We start from the raw sequence: 12,297 nt of genomic DNA on the forward strand, positions 1-12,297 counted from the left end.
TTTTTGTCTCCGATTATGCAACTCCAGCTTTTTTTTTTTTTTATATATATATTTTTTTTTATCTAATTGTTTTGTGGTGGAAAAAAAAAAAAAAAAAAAGTGCAGTTGAACGAGGAAAAAAAACAAGAGAGCGTTGCCGTGCAGGAGGAGCAGCAGGCGGGTGCTTAGAGATGATAATAATTTATGATGATAATAATAATAATAATAATAATAATAATAAACTTTATTTGCAAGAAATGCAGCTCAAAGTGCTTCACAACAAGAGAATTACATGCAGAAATGAGACGCATGAGAAACAGATCAAATTCAACACAAACAGAGTTTAAATCTAAAATAAGCAACGTGCCTTTATGGAGTTGTGAGGTTTCCTAATTGTGCTTTCGTGAGGCGTCGTTGATTAACGGACGAGTTGACGGACATGCCGTGAATGTTGTCCACATGTGCGCTGCCCGCGGGGGTGCTGAAGAATCCACTTCAGCATTGTGGAGGCTCTTTTCTGAGAGTTGGAGAGCAAGAAGGGAGGCGGGGGGGGGAGAAAAGAGAATGAAAACTTGGAGGCTTTCGGCAGCGCCGTTGTAAAAAGGGGGAGTGAACGAGAGCGGCCAGCCACATGGGCCGTTCTCACTCGGGCATAATGGAGGCCGCTGGGAACGGGCAGCCGTCCGCTCGCCGCTCACAACAGACACGCTCAGACACGCTCGCCCGCTGGATAATTGAATTTTTTACACCCAGGAAAGTCACCCTCTTTTTCCCAATGCCCCCCCCCCCTCCCCCCTTCTCTCCACCACCACCCCAAACCCCCACCTCCTCCGGCTACACGTGGCCCTGACAGGAACTCTCCCAGGATCAACGTCTCGTCCGAGTATCGTAGTTTCAGCGTGAGAAAGGGAAAATACGTGGAGGCGGTCGGTGCTGCGACGCGATGAAGACGCCTGTTTTTTTTTGTTTTTTTTTAGCTCTGTTGGCTCTGATGGGGCGCCGTGGCAACGGTGTCGGCACGGTCGGCCCAAACATTTAGGTCCAATCTCAAACAACAACTTTTACACGTTTGATTCATTCATGTTGACCTCAAGATAAATTGTAGTAAAAAAAACTTTGGTGGCATCCAGCGGTGAGGCTGCAGATTACGAGCACTTGAACACACGCTTCACCCTCCAGTGTGGAAGAGAATCGACGGTGACGGCAGGGTTTGTCCCTTCTGGGACACCGTAGTAACGTGGCGGTGCGACATGGTGGACTCCTCGGAGGTGGACCTGCTCCTTGTGTAGATATAAAGACCTCAGTCTAAGTTTGAGCTAGATGCTAACATATCGGCCAACAGATCGCCCTCAATCCTCCACGCTGAACCTCTCACGTTTAATCCTGCAGCGACATCGAGTCCGAACCTTCATTTGGCCAATACTTTTTTAAAATTTAAAAAAAAAAAAAATATGTCAGCATGCTAACACGCTTCACTAAGATGGTTAGCACGTGAGCATCGTGATAATGAGCATGTTAGAGTGCTAACGTCAGCATTTAGCTTAAAGTGTCCATCCAACACTCAACAGAAAAGTCTTCTTGGCATCGACTTACAGCTGTCGTTACATAATCTACAAATTAGCTTCAAAACTCATCTGCTTCTCTTTATTAACATCTTCTGCTTTTTAATGAGAGAATAGAAAATGCATTGAGTGTTCAGTGAGGAGAGTGTGTTTGATTTCACTAAAAATGTGCACCAGAAAGGCTTCTACCGGGCGTGACAGCTGTCTCGTCACATCGGCCGAATATGCAGCAGATAACGGAGAGCTATCGCGTTACCTGCAGGTTGAGGTTTTTTTTGTTTTCTCATCTTGTTTCCTGCAGATACAGTAAAGATTAGATTAAGTTCGTTTTAAGGAGCAGAAACTGAGAGGGTTGGAGGGGGGAGGGAGGGGGGGGGGCATACTGATGACGTGACGAGAGAGTCGTCCGGACCCTTCCTCCTCCGCCTCAGGCCGATGAGCCCGTCGGGAGGGAGCCGGGTCGCCGCTCTGCCCCGGCTCTCTGACCAAACACAAAAGGTGTTTCCTTCCCTCAGCCGCGGTCACTTTCACCTGTCACTCAGACTTTCTCGGCGTCACGCCGGGGGTCCGCGGAGGGCCGGTTTCCAGGTGAGCGTTGGAGCGTGGCCAAGGGCTCAGCTGCAGAGTCACCTGGGAGCCCAGAACACCGAGGTACCGCGGGCACGATCCTACCGTTTACAAAACTCACACGTCTCACGGCGTCCCTGAATTTATTTGGATGCGAAGGTCACCGAATTATGAATTTATGAGGAAAAAAAATTGGCTGTTGTGATTTTTTTATTTTTTTAATTTTAGCAAAGATAGCAGCATTCCAGCGATGATCAGCCTGTTAAACACAGACGGAAACATTAAGAAGCGAAGAAAATATCTGCACATCACATGGAGGTGCAGCGCTATTGAAGGCCATAAAAAGACAGGAACACCTGCACACGTATCCCAAAGCCACAGGATCAAACTGTCTCTTTGAATTACATGCATTTTTCTGTCTACGTGCTACTTTCAGTGCGCTGCCTTCACATGAAACAGTAAGAACTCAACCCAAATGAAGTCTTCTTCATGTGATTCAAGCCTCAGAGGAGTTGAAATGTCCCTAAATAAAAAATAAGAGGTGAAATTAATCTGGAACAGTCATATTACTTTTGGGGAATTTTTTCTTAGGAGATTTAAGAGTTTAAAGGAAACACGACTCGCTTCTTCTCCTGCTGTAAAACCAGTTAAAAGTGCTGAACTACCTGGACCGAGGCTGCCGTGCTGAACGTGTTTTTCAGCGCCGTAACTTCACCTCCTCTGTGTGTGTGTTTGCCCTCCGAGCCGCCCTCAGGCCCGTGTTTACCCAGCCGTCACGGCGTACCGTGTAGCTGGAAAGAACACGGAGACCTGATGAGAACCCCGTGATTGATCCTCATTCACGCTGCCGGTCGCACGATGCCCGCATGAACGCACACAAAGGGGACGTCAGTCTGCAGCTGCTGATCACACGACACGTCACTTCCATGTACACGCACGCAAAGTTTTGATGATCTGTGATGTGAGATTTACTGAGTTCAGACGCATCACACCGGAAACATTAAAACCTCTCTTGATGTTTGGCAAATTATTGGGGACATTTTTTTTTTTTCCCACCGCTGTAACTCGGACATGAACATAAAATTTATCCCCCCCAAAAAAAGAAAACGGATAAAAGATCTATAAAACAGATTTTCCCCCCGAATGTACTTGAATATTATTCATGATAATTCAGTGCAGATTGACTTCCATTCACCCGTGTGCTGTGGAACGAGGCGGTTATCTACAAACTGGGCAGATTAAACTAGTGTGTTCCTTGTGATGGGATAAACTAAACCTTCAAAAGACTTCCTGAGCTTTTCTTTTTTTTTTTTTTGTGGCTGGTTTTCATCCAGACTCCAAACATGACTTCTTCTCAACAAGTGTTTTTTTTTTTTTAGTGTGGGAGCACTTCCTGTCAGAGTGTGTGTTGTTGTGTGTTGTGTATCTCGACCACATGTCCGCTCACAGGGAATCTCCTGCTGTATCTCTCTCTCCTCCAGCAGAGGACGACATTCGCTTGGCTTCCTCTCTCTCTCTCTCCCATCAGCCCCCTCTTCCTCCTCCTCCTCCTCCTCCGGTCTACCTCCTCTCCCTCCCTGGCGACGGCCCCTCCCATCAAAGCCATAACCTCTCCTAATCCCCCCCCCCCCACCCCTTGTTGCCCTGGAGACGGCTCAGACGAGCAGGTGATGCATTGACAGGGAGCAGATGGTTCCCTGTGGAGGTAAGCATGGCTGAACAATGCTTCCATATTCATCATAAAGTCTCGCTAAACTCTCGCTGTCTCCCTCCTTCAACTGCGTGTACACACACACATAACTTCAAAGTTGAAAGACACACACACACACACACACACACACACACACACAGATGTTTGTTCACTCTGCTTTCTTTTGGACGGCTCATTGAAAACAGATAAGACACCGATGGGTCTGTCAATAGACGGAGTGTGTGCAGACTGAGCGAGGTGAGAGTGTTGTGACTGGTTATTAGAGAGACGTTGATAAATGGAAGTTCCTTCCTTTCAGGAGAGTTTTCGGTATTTCGGACGGGAGACGAGAAAAAGTCAAGATAAACAATCAGGGTTTTTTGGGGGTTTTTTTTGCTCGCTTTCGGCCTCCCCTTCGCTTGTCTTCTTCTTCTGCAGGTGTTTTCGGGGCTTTTCGCCCGCAGTAACTCACTCCTCTAAAAAGAAGCTCCTTCTTTAGCCCCCTGTCTCCCCTGGAGATAAAGTACAGACACCCCCACTCTCCCCTGCCTCTTTCTTTCAGCTAACTCCTGAATAATCCAGCAACAATACCGGGCTCTGAGGGCGGTGTGCAGCGATTCGCCGGAGGCCTGACTTGTTTTGGGGTGCAGCAGCGGTGGGGTGGGGGTTTGGCGGTGGGGGGGGGGGGGATGGCATTATGGAGATCAGCTAATGCATGTAAAACACTGCATCCATTTTCTTTAAATCTTTTTTTTATTGGAACAAGTGGTAAAAGGAAAAAAAAAAAAAAAAAGTGTGCGCGCAGAGCGCTTCGCTTAACCCAGCACACCTGGAGCACACAGTGGGGGAGAGGAGGGGGGGGGAGTGGCGGCCCACCCCGGACTCACCCATCATCATCAGCACCTATCAATACAGGCTGTAAGGAGCTTGGTTGGGCTGCGGGAGGAGGGGGCGCCTGTATTCACGGGCCTGACTATGATAAAGACACACAGTGAGGAGCCATTCAAGAGCCCTGTGCCCATAATAGAGTCACTAATAGGTGCCTATTCAGCAAGGAAAGTGTTTTCTGGAGGGGGAAAAAAAAAAAAAAAAAAAAAAGTTTGAGGGAAGCAACAATCACTTTGTCTGCTGCCTTGTGTATGTAAAATTTATGCAGCGCTCCACCCCTCCACCCTTTTCCAACTGTTTTTTTTTTTTTTTTTTTTGCTGTCTTTTTTTCTCATTTAAAGAGCGTCACCCGTGAATAGGCGACATGCATAGTTTGGAGTCTTCCTTTCATCCCTTACTTGAACATAAACTGAATGGTCTGTCCTCGAGTGAGAACAGACCACCCCCAACTCCCTCGCTTCATGGAAACTGTTAATCAAATGCACAGGTGACCAACTTTTATTTTTAAATGTTTTTCCGCATCAGATTTGTAGCAAAATACAGGATACGCTGAAGTTTGGATTCACGTTACAGTGAAGAAAGCAGGTTTGAAGGGAAGCAGGTTTGAAGCTGGTTCGAGGTCACGAGCAGCTCAGGAGTGTAACATTTTTCAGAAGTGACATTACCGTCTAGAAAAATTCTCCAAATCTCAAAAAGCACCTCAAAGAGCAAAATTTCCAAGAAGTTTGTAGGCGAACGATAGTGAAACTAGTGTAGCATTTAGCAGCATTTGACTTTGAGATACCAGAAGAGCAAAAATACAAGTAAAATTTGTTCTTTGCTATAGCAGTAAACGCTGTGAAATTTTATACGCAAAGTTCTAAAAACTAAGTGGCGGGCAGACAAAGTTAGTGAGCTACTAGTGTAGCTTCAGGCCGCCTTTAACTTAGAGATACGAAAAGAGCAAAAAGACTTGACTTAAGAACTCAGTTCCCGATGTTTGCTGGGTTGTGGCTGATTCTGTTGTTGTGCTGTCATAAAGCCTTACAAACTGTCCAAAAGAAGAAAAAAAAAATCCATGTCATTGAATTAAGTCACCTTAGAAAAAGATCCCAAAAAATGTTTGCATTCTGTTTAATAACATGACACGTCTGGCTGCTCTTCAGGCCTCACAGCTACCAGCAATGATAAGTCTGCTGCTGACTCACCCAGCACCCCTGAGGCCTGGTCCAGAGGCACCGGGGGGGGGGGGGGGGGGGGACCTCGTGTAGGCTGACTAATCTCCAAAACGCTGCAACCATATTGAAAGAGAGGGCATGAATTGAAAAAAAAAATACTGGGACCATATTGTGCGACGTGTCAAAGGCCTTATCTGACAGATTGATGAGATGAGGAAATAACGGAGCCGACCGGGGGGTCGGGAGGGAGGAGGGGAGAGGTGGAGGGGGGGGGAGCAGAGGATCCCAGCGTGGCATGGCAACCGGGGTGTGGAGTCAGTGCGGGGCTCCCCGCAGGCCTGCTGGCCGCAGCCGGTGCAGGTCACCGCGCTTTGATTCTGGGTCCCGCCGCCGACAAAGGGCAGCACGCAGTGGGCCGGCCTGCTCTCCTCAGAACAGCATGAAAGCCCTTGTAATGGTATTTTCATGTGTTTTGTGAGAGGCTTTGTCAGCTTTTGTGTGCCGATGTATATGTTTATTTGTTGTTGCGTTTTGTATGTATTTGCAAATCCGCAACGTCAAAGTAGATTTTAATATTTGCTCATCTAATAGAGAGAAAGAATGGAATAGAAAAATGGTAATCTTACGATACTTTTTAAAATGGAGTTTCCATTGGAACGTTTACTTGTAAATGAGTCAGAGTTAATGAAATGGTTAATCCGTTTTCCCCTCAGCTGTACCTACCTGTTATATTAGCTGTTTAATTATCACAAAAGTGGGGCGTAAATATTTTCTGAATGGAGAGAAAAGGTATTTGAATGTGAGAGTTGGTCCCATAACTAATTTTAAAATGCTAACTTTTATGTAGCTATCAAGTGATAAAAAGTTTTTCCCTCTAAGTCTAATATGGATAAAAGATTGAAGACTAGAGCACCTGTAATCAGTATCTTTTTTTTAATTTTATTTTTTATTAACAATAGATAACATGATTACTTCCATGTGACGAAACGCTGGACATAAGTACCCGAATCTGCAATTTTATCATCTTTCAGCTTATTGTTTTGGTTTTCCGGCCTTCTTTACATTTGCCGTTTTCGCACTTATAGCATGTTTTTTTTTTTTTTTTTTTTTTTGCTACAGCAAGCATCTTTTCACCGTCCGCTCGGCAACAAATGGCAGGAAATCCAGCGAGTGAATGAAATTACATTTAGCAGGATTTATCTATCGGAAGAGCTACGAGAGGTTGAATAATGGACATTCGCCAGGTGGCCAGAATGAATAATATTGCTGCTTTTTAACCACTTGCTCTTTATAAATAAGTCCATCTTGCACTGGTGAAGTCTGAGCAGGTGAGACCGGTGGGCGGAGATGTGAAATTAAGGTCTGAGCACGAACCCTTTGTGAAATCAAACTAAGAGAAAACAGATGAAACAGCAGAACGTAGTTCGTAGTAGAAGATCTCCGAGACGTCCTGTTTTCTTCGTGCTTCGTATTCAATGCAATTTCTCCTCCTAAGAAGTAGCCACAAAAATACTGCAATTTCCAAACTTCCCCCTCGCACAATGCATATCCCGGCAGTGTCTTAGCAACTGGCATTGTGGCATCTGGATTACCCAAAGTGCACTGCAGGCCCCCCCCCCCCCCCCCCCCCCCCCCCCCCCCCCCACTGGGCTGAACAGAGAGCGATCTCAGGCAGAGTGTGCTTTATGAAGGGAGACGCAAAGGAGAGAGGTCTTGATCTCAGATGGTCCCCGAGAAGCTTTAGTACATGTCACATGTTTCCAGACGGTTCATTCTCACTGCTAAACGTCTTTGTCACTTTTAAGGCATTTTAAAAAAAAAAGAAAAGAAAAGAAAAAAAAGCATCATTCTTCACAGGACAAATGAAATACTACATCAAGTGTAAAAGATTTTTCTTTTAGCAGAGGTGGGAAATGGGCGGCTGATTGCGTCACCACTGTAAGTGTTTGGTCTGGTCACCATGGAAAACACTCACGAGTCCACTTCCCCTTGTTAATATTCCACCAAGAACATAATTTAGTGGGATTTTCTTGGACTAAAAAACCTGAAGATGGAGAGCCTCATGCCCAAGACACACTCTAAATAATGAGCTTTGATTGCAGATACAGATAGAGGGCTGTTCACACACACACACACACACACACACACACACACACACACACACACACACACACACACACACACACACACACACACACACACACACAGACACAGGGGTGAACTCTGATTTGTGGAATTGATAGGGTCCATTGTTTCCACAGAGCTTGCCACTATATGCCCTGTAATGTAATTAAAGGCAGCAGATTTATGCTGCTGTGTAGCGGCCCAGAACCTGATCCATGTTGTGTCTGGACTCGGGACTGGAAAAGCCGTCTCTCTCTCTCCGTCCAGCTGGTGCTGGTTTCTGCTCTGGCCTCCGTCACTGTGTGGGGCTTCAGTGCTGTTCACTTCTTAATTGAAAGCTGTGGTTTATTGTGGCCCTCGTTTCTGAGTCGATGTTCATTATTCGCCTAAAAAAAAATTGTTGCAAACTCAAAAGGGGGAGGGGAGATACATATTGTGCCCAAAACTTGATGTGCTTTTCTTTTCTTTTCTTTTTTTTTCACCAAGGAAACATGCCTGAGAGAGTCACACTAGTTTAGCTGGATGGTAATTATTAACAGCCTTTAAGCTATCTAAACAGGCTGTGTTTTTCTTTTAACCTCCCACAGAGAGGAATCGCTCGGCCCCTTCTTCAACTACAACCGCGAGGTGTGTCTAAAACTTGTCCCGAGACATTTGTAGGCTACTTTAATGGTGAAATGTTCATAGTTTTGAGAGAGAGAAAAATGAGTAAAGCGTAAGACTAGATCTCCTCAAGACATGTCGGCTGTCCAGAGAAGAGGAGGTCCGGGGCCCTCGCTGGGGAAACGGACCTTCCCGAAATCAGGATTTCAAGCGTCCTCGGAGGCTCCCCGGCTCGACCCGGACACCCCCGTCAGCACCAGCACCTGGCCGTCCGACGGCTGCGCGCACAGGGTGAGTCCGTCCGTGCCCACCCAGCTTCTTTCCTCAAATCAACGCAGCTGAGTGGCCTGCCGCCGCCTCCTCCTCCTCCCAGTATCCCAAATGAAAGACACATGGAGGCGCTGCTGAATGAGCCCCATGTAGGGAACATGAGAGAAGAAGATCCGTAAGACCCCGGCGCATCTGTCCACCTCTCTGACACTAATGAATGTTAAGTAGGTTAGCTGCTGGTGTGCCAGTGTCCCACAGCCCATTGTGACACAGTGGTGGCAGCGGGACTGTGCTTTTGTCAGGGTGCGCCAACTCCACCCCCCCCCCCCCCCCCCCCCCCCCCACCCTTTCCCCTGTGAGATGTCTAAAATGGCCGGAGCTCTTACTCCTGCACACAATCCCAGCACCAACAGTCGCCATATTGATCCTCCTTGCTCGCAGATTAAAGCATAAAAGGAGCTCTGTCTTATCAGCGGGGGGGGGGGGAGGGAGGGGGGGGTCCCCACTGACTCCCAGATCTCATTTCAGGGTCACAGAGTCCTTGCAGCCCCCTGACCCGGACCCCAACGTGAAGACACAGAAAACACCGGTGTAAGGCGGGGACAGAAACCTTTCCAGGGATGAACCCCATTAAACGGGATTGGTCGGATGCTCACATTCATGGCTCATTATAGCTGACCCCCCGGGCTTTCTCTCGCTCTCCACCCCGCTCCTCTCCGGCTCTAACCTGGCCAAAGCCATGCTGAGGTGGTCACCCCCTCAGCCTTTTGTTTGCATTGATAGCTCAGCCGTTAGCTCGATTGTTTTCTGAACTGGATCTCCTCATCCGTTTTGTGTTGTGCTGCATTGTGGAGTTCCTGCGGTGTGCTTTTAAGGTTTTGGTCGGCGCTTCGGAGACCGTGTAGCTCTTTTGTCTCAGTGTTAGTTGGTTTAGAGACGAGTCCGGTTGCCGGGTTCGTCTTCGTGATCTCAAGAGATAAAGTAAAAATGTGAAAAGAGTCACGTGTAGTGATGTTGAAGTTACAGGCAGTCGTACCTCAGCTTTATGGAGCGTTGGAGTGAGTTTCTTCTCGTCGTTTAGCTATCCGACCCACAACTTCGCTGTTTTTGTTTTGCCCAGTCTCTCGTCTCGTCACACGTATCAGAGCGTTGAGCGGCCAAAGTGACAGATATTTCCTTCAGGAGATGGCGGAGACCAAAATCAGAACTCAAAGAGAGTAAAAATTGCGCTTACATTTATCAGGTTTGACCTTAATTTAACCAAGCAAAACCAATTGTGGTTTGCAATCCCTTATTTGAAAGGGGATTCTGGGTTAGCACAACATCAAGGATGCGAATTAAACAACACTAAATTCCAGTTCAGTCTTTATTAAGAATCTATTGGCATACGGATATAAATATAAGAAAATGTAATTTCTTAGTAGTTAAAAGACTGAATATTTACAATCAATACGTTTAAACTTTGATTGCAATCTTAGGTTTTGGGGGAAAATAATTCACAACTTTGAAAGGCTCCTACGTGACTGTTTAAAACTCTAATTGCACTGCGAATAAGGCCTCTGAGAGTGAAATCCTACACATGCATTACAGTGTTATATGTGGGTTTACAAGTGAGCCGCCACCTCAGTGACGGCTGGTTCACGTCTGCATGCTGCCTGGATTCGTGTGCCCGACGTGTGTCCTTGGTGCCGACCTCACCGGGACGCAAGCTCTGCGCTCCAACGTCGATCGCCGCTTTCGTAATCAAACGTTGATTAAATGCCTATTTATGCGCACCGACTCGCAGACAGGGTGTAATCAGGTGAAACAGAATTAATAAAACATCCAGCGTGTAGCTCGGGGAGAGAAGGAAGGGCTCCCCTGAGAAAGACGGACAGATGGCGGCAGGAATCGCCCAGAGAAGAGGACAAAGCAGAGTGGGAGCGAGGGGATAAAGCAATGACCAGCCACCACTTTGGTGATTACTTCTAAATTGGTAATTTGATCTCGCCCCTTCCACCAACTCATTATTGATAAGACTTGACCATATTTGACCATATTTCCCCCCTGCCGGCTCAGAGCGACAGCACAGCGCTTCCTGTCCACTTGCCAGCCCACGCCGTGCTGCACTCAGCGGATCTGACAGGAAGTGTGTCGAGGTGGAGTTTGCGTCGGGGAAAAAAAAAAAAAAAAAAAGTGTGTGTGTGTGTGTGGGGGGGGGGGGGGGGGGGGGGAGTGATAGTTGCTGTCGACAGTGGAAATCCCATCTGCCAGGAATCTCCCTAATCTCATCATCTGAACTGAGCAAGGGAAAGAGGAGCAGCAATCACTTGAGACAAACCCTCAATGGGATTATGTGTTGTATTTGTGATGATGGGTCAAACGATGACATCAAAGGCAGAGCAAGGCCACTGATTAATGCAATTCGGTTCAAGCTAATAGAGTGGCTAGCTTTGTTGGTGGGGTGGGGGGGGCCTTGGTTTTACATGTAAATATAATTTGGATGCTTATTGTATTCTTTATTGTCATAAATTCCTACATGAATTTTAACCAACTGTTGAGATTTGATAGTTAATTCCTGGAGGTAGATGGGAACTGTTGTTGCAAGTTGTTGATGTTAAGTTTGGAACATCTTAAGAATTTTTTTTATCTATATATTAATTGAAAAGTTGAAATTGAAAAGAAAAAAAAAAAAAGAATAATTTTTGACATTGGGAATTGGTGTCCAGGAATTTTAATTGGAGATGTTAACATCTTTGTTACGAGAAAAAAAACAACTTACAAAATGTGAAACTTTTCTTTGGAAGATACAAAGCTGACTAAATAAGCTACTAAATAAATGTTGTGGTCAGATTGTCAAATACCACACAGCTCACTTGAGATACTGAATTCAAATGGCGTCTTTACCGAGGGCGTCCTCTTGTGGTGTTTATGATCTCTGAATTCTCTGATATCTCTGAGTTCACAAGTTGTCGTGGAATGATTAAAATGGCCATTTTAGAGCTTTTTTCCTTGAATCTAATAATACGTCTGAGAAAGACGATGAAGCTCCCAGTTTCAGCGTTCATGAAAGCAGAACAGAGACGTTAATGTTAACTTGAACTGTTAACATCACGGCCTGCTAACACGGGAGATAAACACACGTCGGATGAGCTGTCGTGACTGGGAATTATTTTTTCCAAAAACCTGTAGCCCTACAACATGTAACTAGGTAATTTTGCTCCTTAGTTATATGCCAGGTTGGTCGTAACCAGAAGTCAATTGAGGATATTTTTTTACAAAAACTGAGACTGCAGAGATGCAGTCCCTAATAGTGAAAATAAAACAGTAGAAATAAGAATAAACACATGTAATTTCCACTTTAATGAGTGTTTTGCTTCCCAGCCTCCGGACGGGCCGGCGGCCTCGTCGTACATTTTTTTTTCCCGTCATTTGAATGTTGCCCCCTTTTCTTCTTTTGTCTTGTGTTTCACTTCAT

At 46.0% G+C, this 12,297-nt stretch overlaps 1 protein-coding gene across 1 annotated transcript in view; it reads left to right on the top strand.

Moving 5' to 3' along the window:
- Positions 1-3,789: 3,789 nt before the first annotated feature.
- LOC138192449 (uncharacterized) overlaps positions 3,790-12,297 on the top strand; it is a 33,716-nt gene continuing 25,208 nt past the window's right edge. The window contains exon 1 of the mRNA XM_069139846.1: positions 3,790-3,813. The gene's annotated coding sequence lies outside the window, so the exon portion shown is untranslated. The remainder of the gene's footprint in view (positions 3,814-12,297) is intronic.

Source organism: Embiotoca jacksoni, unplaced genomic scaffold (assembly GCF_022577435.1).
Source record: "Embiotoca jacksoni isolate LCO1_2020_lvr unplaced genomic scaffold, fEmbJac1.0.p SCAF_86, whole genome shotgun sequence".
In the NCBI taxonomy this organism is placed as follows: Eukaryota; Metazoa; Chordata; class Actinopteri; family Embiotocidae; genus Embiotoca; species Embiotoca jacksoni.